The sequence below is a fragment of the Cricetulus griseus genome, chromosome X, assembly GCF_003668045.3.
Source record: "Cricetulus griseus strain 17A/GY chromosome X, alternate assembly CriGri-PICRH-1.0, whole genome shotgun sequence".
Classification (NCBI taxonomy): domain Eukaryota; kingdom Metazoa; phylum Chordata; class Mammalia; order Rodentia; family Cricetidae; genus Cricetulus; species Cricetulus griseus.
Genome location: NC_048604.1, coordinates 34736974 through 34750112, shown reverse-complemented (window position 1 = coordinate 34750112; position 13139 = coordinate 34736974).

Below are 13139 nucleotides of genomic sequence, written 5' to 3'. Positions count from 1 at the left end.
TGGATGGGGTGGGGAGTATGGGAGGAGGGTAGGGAGGGGAACTGGGATTGACATGTGAAACAAACTTGTTTGTAATTTGAATTAAAAATCACAAAAATATTCAAGGTTGTAAAAAAAAGCAATGTATTGTACTAGTAGTTTAAGTTGAAAAAATTTTAAATCCAAAGCTTTCATGTGGACATTTTTTTCCTTTTCCTTTGTTATACTCTTTATTAAGAGCTTCCCCCTTAAAAATAAAGGTCAATGTTTCTAATTTTGCTAAGGAAGAACAATGCATCAAACATGAAGTACAAGCTAATTCTTGCAGAAGAGATATGAACAGGTCATTTGCAAATGGGTAAAGGCTAAGTGCACTCTAGCTCTCTGAGATTCTTAAATATCCATTAAGAAATATTGAAAATGCTCTTTACAGAATCAATTTCATGAGATTTTAGATTCATCGCAATCTTTTATTTGAATTGAAATGAAAATAATCATAAAGTATTAAGGTAGAAGGAGGAAATCTTACATTAAAGTCTATTTTTTAATTCTTGTAAGGCCATTTTTCATTGCACAGACAATTCTAGGTGACCAATTCCACAAGTTTTGATACTTAATGCGTTAACTTTATGAAACTTGAAAATTACAGGCTTCTGTTTCTGTTATACAAGAAGAAATGATTTTATTTGCAATGATTTCTGTCTGGTCTCTTGAGATTAGAAGAAATTAGGACTGAAAAAGCTTGAGAACTTCAGAGATATTGCTTTGCTTTTATTTGAACAAATGTTTACTGAAATGCCAAAATACACCTCTGGTTTCTAAGTACACAATCATAATTTTGTTATAATTTCTGTGCCCATGGTCTAGTCATTAACTCAGAAAAATTAAAATGGTCTGGAAAACAACAATATAATTATTTTGGTTTCCTCAATTCCCTGGAAAATTTTGTAGTAAACAATGTGAACATATTACTGGAGCATCATCTAGGTATATCTTTCATCATGACAGATATGTAAACACTCCTATGATTTAAGAAACAATTAATTCTTAATTTTACATTGTAAGTATAATGACCATATATTTTCAGTGATGCTAATTGTCTTAGCTATGTTAAATAATAAAAATATATTATTTCATAACTTTTAGAACATTCATTGTTCACTGAGACCCTTTTAAATCCATTGTCCTAAGTAAATAAAATACTTTAGGCTGGAAGTGAGGTTTTAATTCAGTGATGTGATTTCTGAGCGTGACTAAGTACCTCAGTAACAACAGAGTACAAGGAAGGAAGGAAGGAAAGAAGGAAGGAAGGAAGGAAGGAAAGAAGGAAGGAAGGAAGGGAGGAAGGAAGGAAGGAAAAAAGAGAGAAAGAAAGAAAGAAAGAAAGAAAGAAAGAAAGAAAGAAAGAAAGAAAGAAAGGAGGGAGAATGGCAAGGACAAAAGTAAAGGATAGAAGTAAAGAATGTAAAAATAAGGAGGGAGAATAAATAAATCAATAAGAAACAATTATTATCTATGACTTCAATAGCACTAAGCAGTTAGATAGGGTTCCAGCACCAAGCATGGTTTCTCTCTTGTTGAGTGGGACTTAAATGCAACTAGAGAGCTACAGGCTCCTCACAAAGTATGTGTATCACTACTGCCCCATTAAGTTTGCCTTGCCATGCTGGTCATTGATGTCATAACTGGATAGTACTGTTGGTTGCCTACCTCTTTTGGAAGATTACATGGCCCTTCTAGTAGAATCAAATCTAACCCTCGGGGAGGAAGCATTCAGATATATTCCTCTAACTACAACTTTGCTATACCACCATAATCACTAACAAACAACACTCTAAATATTTGTCATTAAATCCACAGATAAATATAGTCTTAAAGGAAACTTGTTTTTGTAATAGAAGGAGTCCACTATAGACAATCACAACTAACATAAATACAGACTTGTGGAGCCCTTTCCCAGGGGACACAACCAAAAAACCCTTGAAAATATTACAGAAGAGTGGTCCGAAAACATTACAGAAGACTGGTCAGAAAGACTGTAAAAACTAGGAGATCTGGGTGTTTGTTGAATCTGTGTCTCCTAATAATGTCAGATAGTATACCCATAAAATCTCAGCATGTCTGCTCAAAAAGGACCCAAACAAATACAACAATGGACATGCCAAAATGGGTGAGGAAAAGCCTATGAGGCCTCAGTCTGACACAAGGAACTACAAGCTATAAAGGAAAGCTGAGAGATAGCAAAATAATTTTCTCTAGGAAAGAGCCCACCAGTTTGTTATTCAATACCAAATCTTCATCCCTGAGAACATATGTTACTTGAGTAACACTGCAAAGACTGAGCAAACAATATTTATATATGTGATAACAATAAAAATTAAGCCACTTATTTGAAATAGAGCAAGGAGGGGTATATGGGGGATTGAAGGGAGAAAAGGGAAAATGTAATTATATTATAATCTCAAAAGTAAAAAAAGTAAAACAAAAACATAAAATTAACACACACACAAGGGTGGGAGTGGTGGTTCAAATGAAGAGCTCATAAATATCTGATATTATCATTGGTGAGGCTATCTAAGATTGAGTAACAGACTTCAAGAAAGTCTAAAGGACACTGAGTGCATTATTAATGGTATAGTTGATGACAAAGGATCTTACATTCAACTGTTGATCTCTGTGAACATTTTGAAAAAGTGATTAATGTCTTATGACCAATATGCCTTTCTACATGGACACATCAGAATTTAAAATTCCCATTTTTAATAAGAAACTTCCCACTGCTCAGCATCAGAAAAGGTGGGTAATTAACTGGCTAAGCTTTTAGTTTCATATGTTTTGATTATGTTGTTAATAGCATCATATTTTATTAACAAGGAATTGCCCCTTCAAAACTAAGTTTTTGAGTAAAGTATTACCAGGCACAGGAGAGACTAATTAAGTGATACATCTTTTTACTAAACTCTTTTTTGTTCATTTCTCAAAGAATACTATAGGACTGAGTTTCTAAAGACAAAAAGTGAAAGAAAAATAGATTATAAATATGGTTAACATAATAATGCTAACAAATGAAGCAAACGTTTTTCCTTGATGTTTTTCTTTTGGTTTTTTGAGACAGGATCAAACTGTGCAGCCCTGGCTGTCCTAGAAGTAGCTCTGTAGACCAGGCTGGCTTCTAACTCATAGAGATCTACCTGCCTTGGCCTGCCGAGTGCTGGGAATGAAGACATGTGCCACCACAACCCAGCTGTTTCCTTGATTTGCACTTTATTTTATTATCATTCTTGTTATATTGAGACAGTCACTGTTTTCAGTCATGCTGGCATTGAACTCCTGATCGCCCTGCCTCAGCTTCATGAACAACGGGATTAAAGGCATGTACCACAAACCTGCTTCTATTTTAAACTTTAGAATTGCTTCCAAGCAATGACCATACATTTTGTTGGTGTAGATAATTTTCTAGTATAATTTCTGTTGCTCTTATAAGATACCTGGAGAAAATACAAATTACAAGAAAAGGGGGCTTATTCAGCTGAGAATTCAAGATTATATACTATTATAGCAGGAAACTAACAGGGACAAGAGCTTTAAGCATCTGGTTACAGCCATAGTCAAGAACAGAAATGAAGGCAGCTATGCTCACCACTATACCACCAACACAACATCCTTGAGCTTGAACTGGAATTCAGTTGCAGAGAAGGAGCAAAGGGGTCCAGACCAGGCTGATGAAACCTACAGAAACAGCTGACCTGAACAAGGGAGAGCTCTTAGTGCCCAGACTGATAGCTGGGAAACCAGCATGGAACTGATCTAGACCCCATGAACATGGGTATCAGTGACAAGACCTCAGAAAACTATGGGGGCTCTTGTAGTGGATCAGTACTTATCCCTAGCATAGGAATGGACTTTGGGAGCCCATCCCACATAGAGGGATACTCCCTGAGCCTAGACACAAAGGGGTGGGCCTAGGCCCTACCCGAAAGGCTATGACAGACTCTGAACATCCCCAATGGAAGGTCTCACCCCCCCTGGGGAGCAGAAAGGGTATGGGATAGGTAGGGTGTTATTTGTGGGGCAGAGGAGGAGGTGAGGGAGAGGGAACTGGAATTGACATGTAAAAGAATCTTTCTAATTCAAATAAAAATAATTTTTAAAAAGAGCAGAACTTAGTGCAAGCCTACTCACTTGTTTGTTTGCTTACATTAAGCTTGATTTCTCTACTCTTATAAGTGTAGTACCTCCTGCCTCAAGAATGGTTCGGCCCACACTGGCCTGACATTTCACACATCAATTAACTCAATTAAGACCATCCCCTACAGATGTGCCTATATGCCACCACAGCATATACAACCTCTCACTGAAATTTTCCAGGTGATTCAATATGTCAAGTTGACAAACCTAGTCACCACAGATAATTATTCATATGATGTTTGGTACAGTGAAATAATTTAGTGCAAGGTGATTTAAAGTCACTTGTCATGATAAATCACTTCAAAGACATTGGAGACTATAAAATATGTTTAATAATCTATAAGGTATTATCATAAAATGCTCCATGTAAATTATCTTAATACAACATGTATGTGCATTTAAGGTTCATCAAATCCAGGGTTTTGAGCATAATAAACATAGCAATAAAAAAATCTCCAGTACTATTTGTGTACTTTAAAGTGTCACTACTTACTGATTCCTGGGAGCTGGCCAACATGTGGTGGTGGGCAGGCATGAAGTAGGATGGTTGGATGTGATCAATACACACAGTGGGTGCAAGTGGAATTATCACAGTTAATCCTATTAAGTTTAATATATATAGTTAACAGAAATAAACATGAAAGTAAGCAAACAATAAAATCCCTTTCAGCTTTATTGCCTTTTTTTTGCTTTAAATTTTTTAATTAATATTTTATTTAAATTAGAAACAAGATTGTTTTACATGTCAATCCCCGTTCCCTTTCTCTCCCCTCCTCCCCTGCCCACCACTAACACCCTACTTTTCCAATCTCATTTGGACTCCTCAGGGAGAGTGAGGCCTTCCCTAGGGTTCTTCAGAGTCTGTCATACCCTTTTGGATAGGCCCTCCCCCCCACAGTGTGTCTCGGCTGAGGGAGTATCCCTCTATGTGAAATGGGATCCCAAAGTCCATTCCTATACTAGGGATAAGTACTGATCTACTACAAGAGGCCCCAGAGATTTCTGAGGCCTCTTCACTGACACCCACATTTATGGTGGCTAGATCATTCCATTCTGGTTTCCCAGTGATCAGTCTGGGGACCTAGAGGTCCCTCTTGTTCAGGTCAGCTGTTTCTGTGTGTTTCACCAGCCTGGTCTTGACCCCTTTGCTCATCAGTCTTCCTCTAAGACTGTCTTCCAGTTCAGTTCATATTTTAGCTGTGGGTATCTGTTCTAATTCCATCAGCTGCTGGATGAAGGCTCTAGGATTGTATGTAAGTTAGTCGTTAATCTCGTTATCAGAGGAGGGCATTTAAGGTAGCCTCTCCACTGTTGCTTAGATGGTTAGTTGGTATCATTCTTGTAGATCTCTGGACATTTCCCTAGTGCCTGATTTTGCTTTAAACCTATACTGGCTCACTTTAGATGGTGTCTCTTATTTTGCTCTCTCTAGTCTTTCCCCCTACACAACCTTCCTGCTCCCTTATGTCCTCCTCACTCCTCCTCTTCTCCCCTTCTCATTCTCCTAGCTCCCTATTTCCTTAGGAGATCTTGCCCCTTTCCCCTTCTTCAGAGGACCATGTATCTCTTTAAAAGTCCCCCTTGTTGCCTAGCTTCTCTGGTGGTGTGGATTATAGGCTGGTAATCCTTTGCTCTATGTGTAAATCCATATATGAGTAAGTGTATACCGTGTTTGTCTTTTTGTGACTGGGTTACCTGGCTCAGAATGGTTTCTTCTAGTTCCATCCATTTGCCTCCAAATTTCAAGATTCCATTGTTTTTTTCCTGCTGAATCATACTCCATTGTGTAAATGTACAACATTTTCTATATCCATTCTTCAGTTGAGTGGCATCTAGGTTGCTTCCAGGTTCTGGCTATAACAAATAATGCTACTACGAACATAGTTGAATAGATGTCTTTGTTGTGTGAATGTACTTCTTTTGGGTATATGCCTAAGAGTGGGATTGCTGGATCTTGTGGTAGACTGATTACCATTTTCCTGAGGAATCACCCTATTGATTTCCAAAGTGGCCATACGAGTTTGCGCTTCCACCAGCAGTGGTGTTCCCCTTTCTCCACATCCTCTCCAGCATGACATTTCATTGGTGTTTTTGATTTTAGCCATTCTAACTGGAGTAAGATGGTATCTCAGAGTTGTTTTGATTTGCATTTCCCTAATGGCTAAGGATGTTGAGCACGTTCTTATGTGTATTTCAGCCATTTTTATTCCTCTTTTGAGAATTCTTTATTTAGTTCTGTACCCCACTTTTTAATTGGATTATTAGGTGTTTTGTAAACTAGCTTCTTGAGTTCTTTGTAAATTTTGGAGATCAGTCCTCTGTCTGATGTGGGGTTGGTGAGTATCTTTTCCCATTCTGTGGGCTGCCGTTTTGTCTTGTTGAATGTGTCTTTTGTCTTACAGAAGCTTCTCAGTTTCAGGAGGTCCCATTTATTAATTGTTGATCTCAGTGTCTGTGTAACAGGTGTAATTTTCAGGAAGTGTTCTCCTGTACCAATTCATTCAATGGTACTTCCCAATTTCTCTTCTAAGAGGTTCAGTGTGAGTGAATTTATGTTGAGGTCTTTGATCCATTTGGACTTAAGTTTTGTGCATGGTGATAAACATGGATCCAACTTCAGTCTTCTACATGTCATCATCCAGTTATGCCAGCACCATTTGTTGAAGATGCTTTATTTTTTTCCATTGTACAGCTTTAGCTTCTTTGTCAAAATTCAGATGTTTGTAGGTTTGTGGGTTAGTATTCGATTCCATTGGTCTACCTGTCTATTTTTGTTCCAGTACCAAGCTATTTTCAGGAATATAGCTCTGTAATAGAGCTTGAAGTCAGGGATGGTGATGCTTCCAGAAGTTCCTTTATTGTACAGGGTTGTTATGATTCTCACCTTTTTTATAGTATGTAACAAGTTATTCAGCCTCTGAAAGAGGTTAGGTTACAGAAAGCATGGGGCATTTTAGCTTCTATTCCTTGGAAATGTTCAGGGTTTAATTTAGAGTACTTTTACACGTTGACATTTCTTTTGTGTACTGACCATAATTTATTAACATGGTCTTACATCAGTGTTCTTGAATAAAATAAACAATAGGAACCAATTACCTTTTCTTTGCTTGGAAACTTGTCCCTAAAGAAAAACAATGCATTTGTTTGTAGTTTTAACAGTCAAATGAGGCATTATCTTTGAAAGATATGTTTTAGTTATTTGAAAATAAATCTTTCGTATTATTACTCTTCCAATGATTCTGCAGTGGTTAATTTCATGTATCAATTTGTCTAGTATCCAGTAGCATTATATAAACCTAATCAAGGTGTTTTAAGCAAAGTATTTTATAGTATACTGATTCTAAAAAAGGGAAGTTATCTTCAATAATGATATTTGGTTTCATTACATCAATGAAAATGTTTTAAGGAAAAAAATCAAGATTCCCAGAGGAAAAAGAAATGTTTCTCTCTAATTACTCTACCATCTCATACAGGAGAATGTCCAACCATCCAAAATGTCCATTTTCCATTGACTTTTTGACTGAAGTGACCTTAGGCACTATGGGGAAACCTACTAATACCACTTAGCTAAATTGTCATAGCACCAAGACATCACCTTCTAAATGTTTAGGTTTATGTTAAAGATAAAAGCTATTCTCAGCCTTTATCAGTGAAGCCTCTCTTTATATCGAATGAAGGACAATGCAGAGACCCATGGCTACCCAAGTTGCTGACTTAAAATTAAGTACTTAAAATATGGTGAAATTGAGGGCTTAGCCCTAAATAATACATTTAGACATGCCCCTTTAAGGCCAGGGAACATTGTGCAAAAAGGAGGCAGAAAGACTGTAAGAAGCAAAAGATGGAGAAGTCTATGAAATCATGTCGTCTAAACATGATATGGTCATAACTATCAGGTACTCACAGCAGCTGTACATATTTACACTGGCACTCAATAGTCAGCTATAGATGGGGAAGACATCACAGAGCCTATGCTTTATGGCTGAACTATTTGTAACTAGCAATTTCTAAGATAGGGTGATGTATATTATCTATTTGTATGCCCATGGATGGGGCCATCACAGTCTGATGTATAGTTCTAAAAACATGGTAAAACACATGGCCCTACTTGAACTCTAGAGGATACAAAACAAAAAGTCATGAATGTGGGGATATGTGTATGGAAGAAGAGGGGTTGGAAGGGATTGGAAGGAAATAAGACAGGTTGGAGGAAACAGTAATCAGAAGTTTTTTTGTTTGTTTTTGTAATATAGGAAAGATGAGGCAGACAGAGAAATCAAAGAATTTGAGTCTTGGAAAGAACTAATCCTATCACTGAGCATCATAGTAGGACAATTTTTCAAGCTAAGACTCAAATGAGTTTTAAAGAAGGTTCCAGGACAAAATTCATTGTTAGAGTACTTACCTAGCACGTTCAAGGCCCTAATTCACATGCCCAGCACTGTAATAATGGTGGCCTTGTCCTATATTTAGAAGGCATGGAACACTATCAACAGAGATGATCATGAAAAACACTTTCACCTTAGAATCTTTAGTATGGAAAAATAGCTCATACTGTCCTTGATCTTGACGTTATTAAACATCTAGGCTTTTTAGCTGCAGAATTGTGAATTAAGAAGCAATTCATATTGTTTTAAGCCCTGGAGAAGTAGTTGCTTGGTGGCTATCAACAGACTGCTAACAATTATTTTCCTTATTTAAATTTCTGTTTGATACAATATATTATTGTTCATTTTAAGAGTTGTAACAGGTAGAATTTTCTTTAAAACATAGTCTTTGGACATAATAGCTGAAGAAATGTTTTGTGAAATACAATCAGCATGCATGCTGTTTAATAAGAAAATAAGTATCTAAAATGCCTCTGCATGTATTCTTTCCTTTCCAAATCTCAAACTTGATGAGTTTTTTTTTTTTAAATATTTTCTAGCATAAGAAAAAAGAACTAGTGTTGATTTAAAAATTTTCTGTTGATATCATGGACTTAGAAAATAAACTATATCATTTGAAATATTGTCCAGTTATACATAGGGCCAGATACTCACTGCTCTCACTTTATTTCAGAAAAATTCCATTTTCAAACTATAAGATGTAGCTCTTGTATGTTTTAACATATATCTCTTGACTTGCATTTGTTCTACCAATTAATTTACTAGGAATTTGACTAGTGAGAGATGTAACCTCAAAGGAGAATTGTACTGGACAGAAATTGATTGTACTTTTTCTTCCTGTGATTTGGTATAGAAAAATAAACTTCCCAAAAGATCCTTAGTGAGACGGCATGAAGACTGCTTACAGTTACTCTAAACACACCGAAAAAGAAATAGGTAAACAAAACAAAGCAAAACAAAAACCCATGGGTCTATGAATATCTTTTGGGGGCAGGGAATTTCCCCTATTGCCATTTCTATAAAACTATCTTTACTAACTATAATTTCAGATTCTAATGAATCTTCACTTTATCTATTCCTTCTTGTGACATTATTATGCAGTGCTGTGTCTCTTTATTGGAAATTCTCTTTTATTACCTGTCACAGCTGCCACATAGATCACATAGCCTAATTCCCAACTCGAATAATCAGGAGCTTTATTTTAGAGTTGTGATTATCTGAATCACCTCTGGTAGCTATTACAGATGCTTGGATCTAAATACACAGGCATGTCCATTTTGTTTTCATCCAATTAAGAGTGCTCATTTTTGTTTTGCTAAGTTTCTGTCAGTTGCATAAACATTGTTGTATGCAGTGGATTATATTATACAGGAGAAATATTGCTTATTTTGCCTGTGAATGAATTTCATGACAGACTCAATTTTGTTGTTTCTGTAATTGCCCTGGATGATTTTTAGCAACATCTGCCTTCGAAACTGCAATCCACAGAACATATTTCGATGATGAAATTTGGCTAGGGCACATGATATCAGTGAGCTTGATTAATTTCTAGTGCTTTAGTAAAATACCTTTGTGCAATCTGGGCTATTTGTATATTTATAGAGGCTTGAGTGACCTGGAAAAATACCAGAATCACTATTAGTTGACCCTGTGATTTTACAGTATTCCCCTTTCCTCTCTGTGTTTGATTTCTCATCTGGAATAAAGGTAGGAAAATGTCTCATGTATTCATTTATTTTAAACTATAATGCATTTTCCTTGGCAATATAAAAGTGTCTCATCTAATCTCTTGCCCCGAAAAAGAGAGTGCTGAGAAAATTTGAATCATGAAATATTCAGTAACTTTACCTTTGTCTCTCAGTATCACAATGATAGCAAGAACATTAGAGATTCTAAGAGGAAAAAAAATGGCTGTCATCATAAAACAAGCTGACAAAATTCCATGATTGCAAGTATCAAGGAAAACTTCCTGTAGGAAACAGACTCCTTCCTTGAGAATTCAAAAAATACTCATACACAGTTGAAGACCATTAAGTAAATGAATAAATGAAACTTTATGCACAGCATAGCACTGATACTGAAATTTTAAGAAATTCAGTAAGGCATTTAATAAAATTACTAGAAATGGGTCACAAAAACGGGGAGAGGATATGGTTTGCTTTCCATTAACTTCATGTTGTAGATAAATAAGAATGCTAGAACTGGTACTTAATAAATCTACTACTCTTCTACATAATTATGGAATCCAGAAATGAATACCTCAGTTTGCAACATCAAGGAAATCCACAATTTGTTGAAAGGTGTTTCGTTCTGAAAACTACCAAAACGCTGTGATAAATGATAAATAATGTTGTACATGATGAGTTAGCAAAGAAAATAAAATCACTCTAACCAATTGAAGACCCTCGCAAATTAATATTCATTTCTTCCTACAGTTCTATTGTTTACCCTGATATGTGATTACATACATTTATTAGCTTCCGTTGTTTAACATTGTTTCTCTTTGAGTTGATAGGGGAACCTTACATAGATGTGAAACTTGTAAGATTTCATTTACAGAAGTGGAGTGTCACAATAGGTTTTGGTTTTTATATTTTATTTTTTTTTTTTAAAAAATTGTCAATTTTCTTTATTATGGAACAGTAAAAGATATTTTTCCTTTTTTATTTAGAAAAATCATTTTACATATCAATTCTCACATTCCCCCCCCTCCTATCCTCCCATGCTCCCTACCAACCCCACAACCCAAACTCATACCTGCTCCCCAAGGATGGTGAGGCCTTCCATGGGGGACATCAAAGTCTGACACATCATTTGGGGGAGGGCCTAGGCCCTCCTCTGTGTATCTGGGCTGAAATAGTATCCCTCCATAGGGAATTGGCTCCCAGAGTCCATTTGTGCACTAGGGATAAATACGGGTTCCACTGTTAGAGGTCCCATAGCCTGCCCAGGCCTCCTAACTGGCATCCACATTCAGAGAGTTTGGTTCAGTCCAATGCTGGTACCCCAGGTTTACAATTGGGGTCCCTGTGCTCTCATTAGGTCAGGCCAGTTGGTTCTGTAGGTTTCTCTACAAGGTCTTGACTCCTTTGCTCATCCATCCTCCCTCTCTACAACTGAATTCCAGGAGTATGGCTCAGTGCTTAGCAATGGATGCCTGCTTCTCCTACCATCAGGTGCTGGATGAAGACTGTTCAAGGGGCCTGTTTTGATCATATGTTGGTTCCCCAGATGTCAGACTGGGGTCCATGAGTTCACGCTTTCTCGGGTCAGCTGTTTCTGCAGGTTTTCCCAGCATGGTCTTGACCCCTTTGTTGGTCACTCCTCCCTCTCTGCTACTGGGTTCCTGGAGTTGGGCTCAGTGATTAGCTGTGGATATCTGCTTCTGCTTTCATCAACTACTGGATGAAGGCTCTAGGATGGCAATTAGGGTATTAATCATTATCATTATAGGGGAAGGGCATTTAAGGTAGCCTCTCCGCTATTGCTTAGATTCCTAGTTGGGGTCATCCTTTTGGATCTCTGCATAATTCCCTAGTGCCAGATTTCTCTTTAAACCTATAGTGGCTCCCTCTATTGATGTCTCTTTTCTTCTTCTCTATTCCTTTCTCCACTCAGTCTTTCTGATCTCTCATGTTCTCCTCTACCCTCCTCTTCTCCCCTCTTCTTTCTCCTACCTCCCCCTCCCCCATGCTCTCAATTTGTTCAGGGGCTCTTGTCTTTTCTGCTTCACTGGGGAATCCTGTATGTCTCTCTTACTGTCTTCCTTGCTTCATTGCTTCTCTGGAGGTGTGGCTAGTAGGCTGGTAATCCTTTGCTCTATGTCTAATACCTGCTTATGAGTCAGTACATACCATATTTGTCTTTCTGTATCTGGGTTACCACACTTGGGATGGTTTCTTCCAGTTCCATCCATTTGCCTGCAAATTTCAAGATTCCATTGTTTTTTTTCCCACTGAGTAGTACTCCATTGTGTAAATGTACCATTTTTTCTCTATCCATTCATTGGATGAGGGGCAGCTAGGTTGCTTCCAGGTTCTGGCTATTACAAATAATGCTGCTATGAACATAGTTGAACAGATGTCTTTATTGTATGAACTGAATTCTTTGAGTACATGCCTAAGAGGGGAATTGCTGGATCTTAAGTTAGACTGGTTCTCATTTTCCTGAGAAACTGCCATATTCATTTCCAAAGTTCCTGTACAAGTTTGCACTCCCACCAGCAATGGAGAAATGTTCCCCTTTCTCCACATTCTCTCCAGCATAAACTGTTGTTGGTGTTTTTTTTTTTTTATTTTAGCCATTCTGGCCAGTGTAAGATGGTATCTCAGAGTTGTTTTCATTTGCATTTCTCTGATGGCTAAGGATGCTGAGCACTTTGTTAAGTGCCTTTCAGCCATTTTAGATTAATCTATTGAGAATTTCCTATTTATTTCTGTACCCCACTATTTAATTGAATTATTTGGTGTTTTGCTGACTAGCTTCTTGAGTTCATTGTATATTTTGGTGATCAGCCCTCTGTCAGATGTGGGTTTGGTGAATAAATTTTCAAATTCTGTGAGATGCCATTTTTTGTCTTGCTGA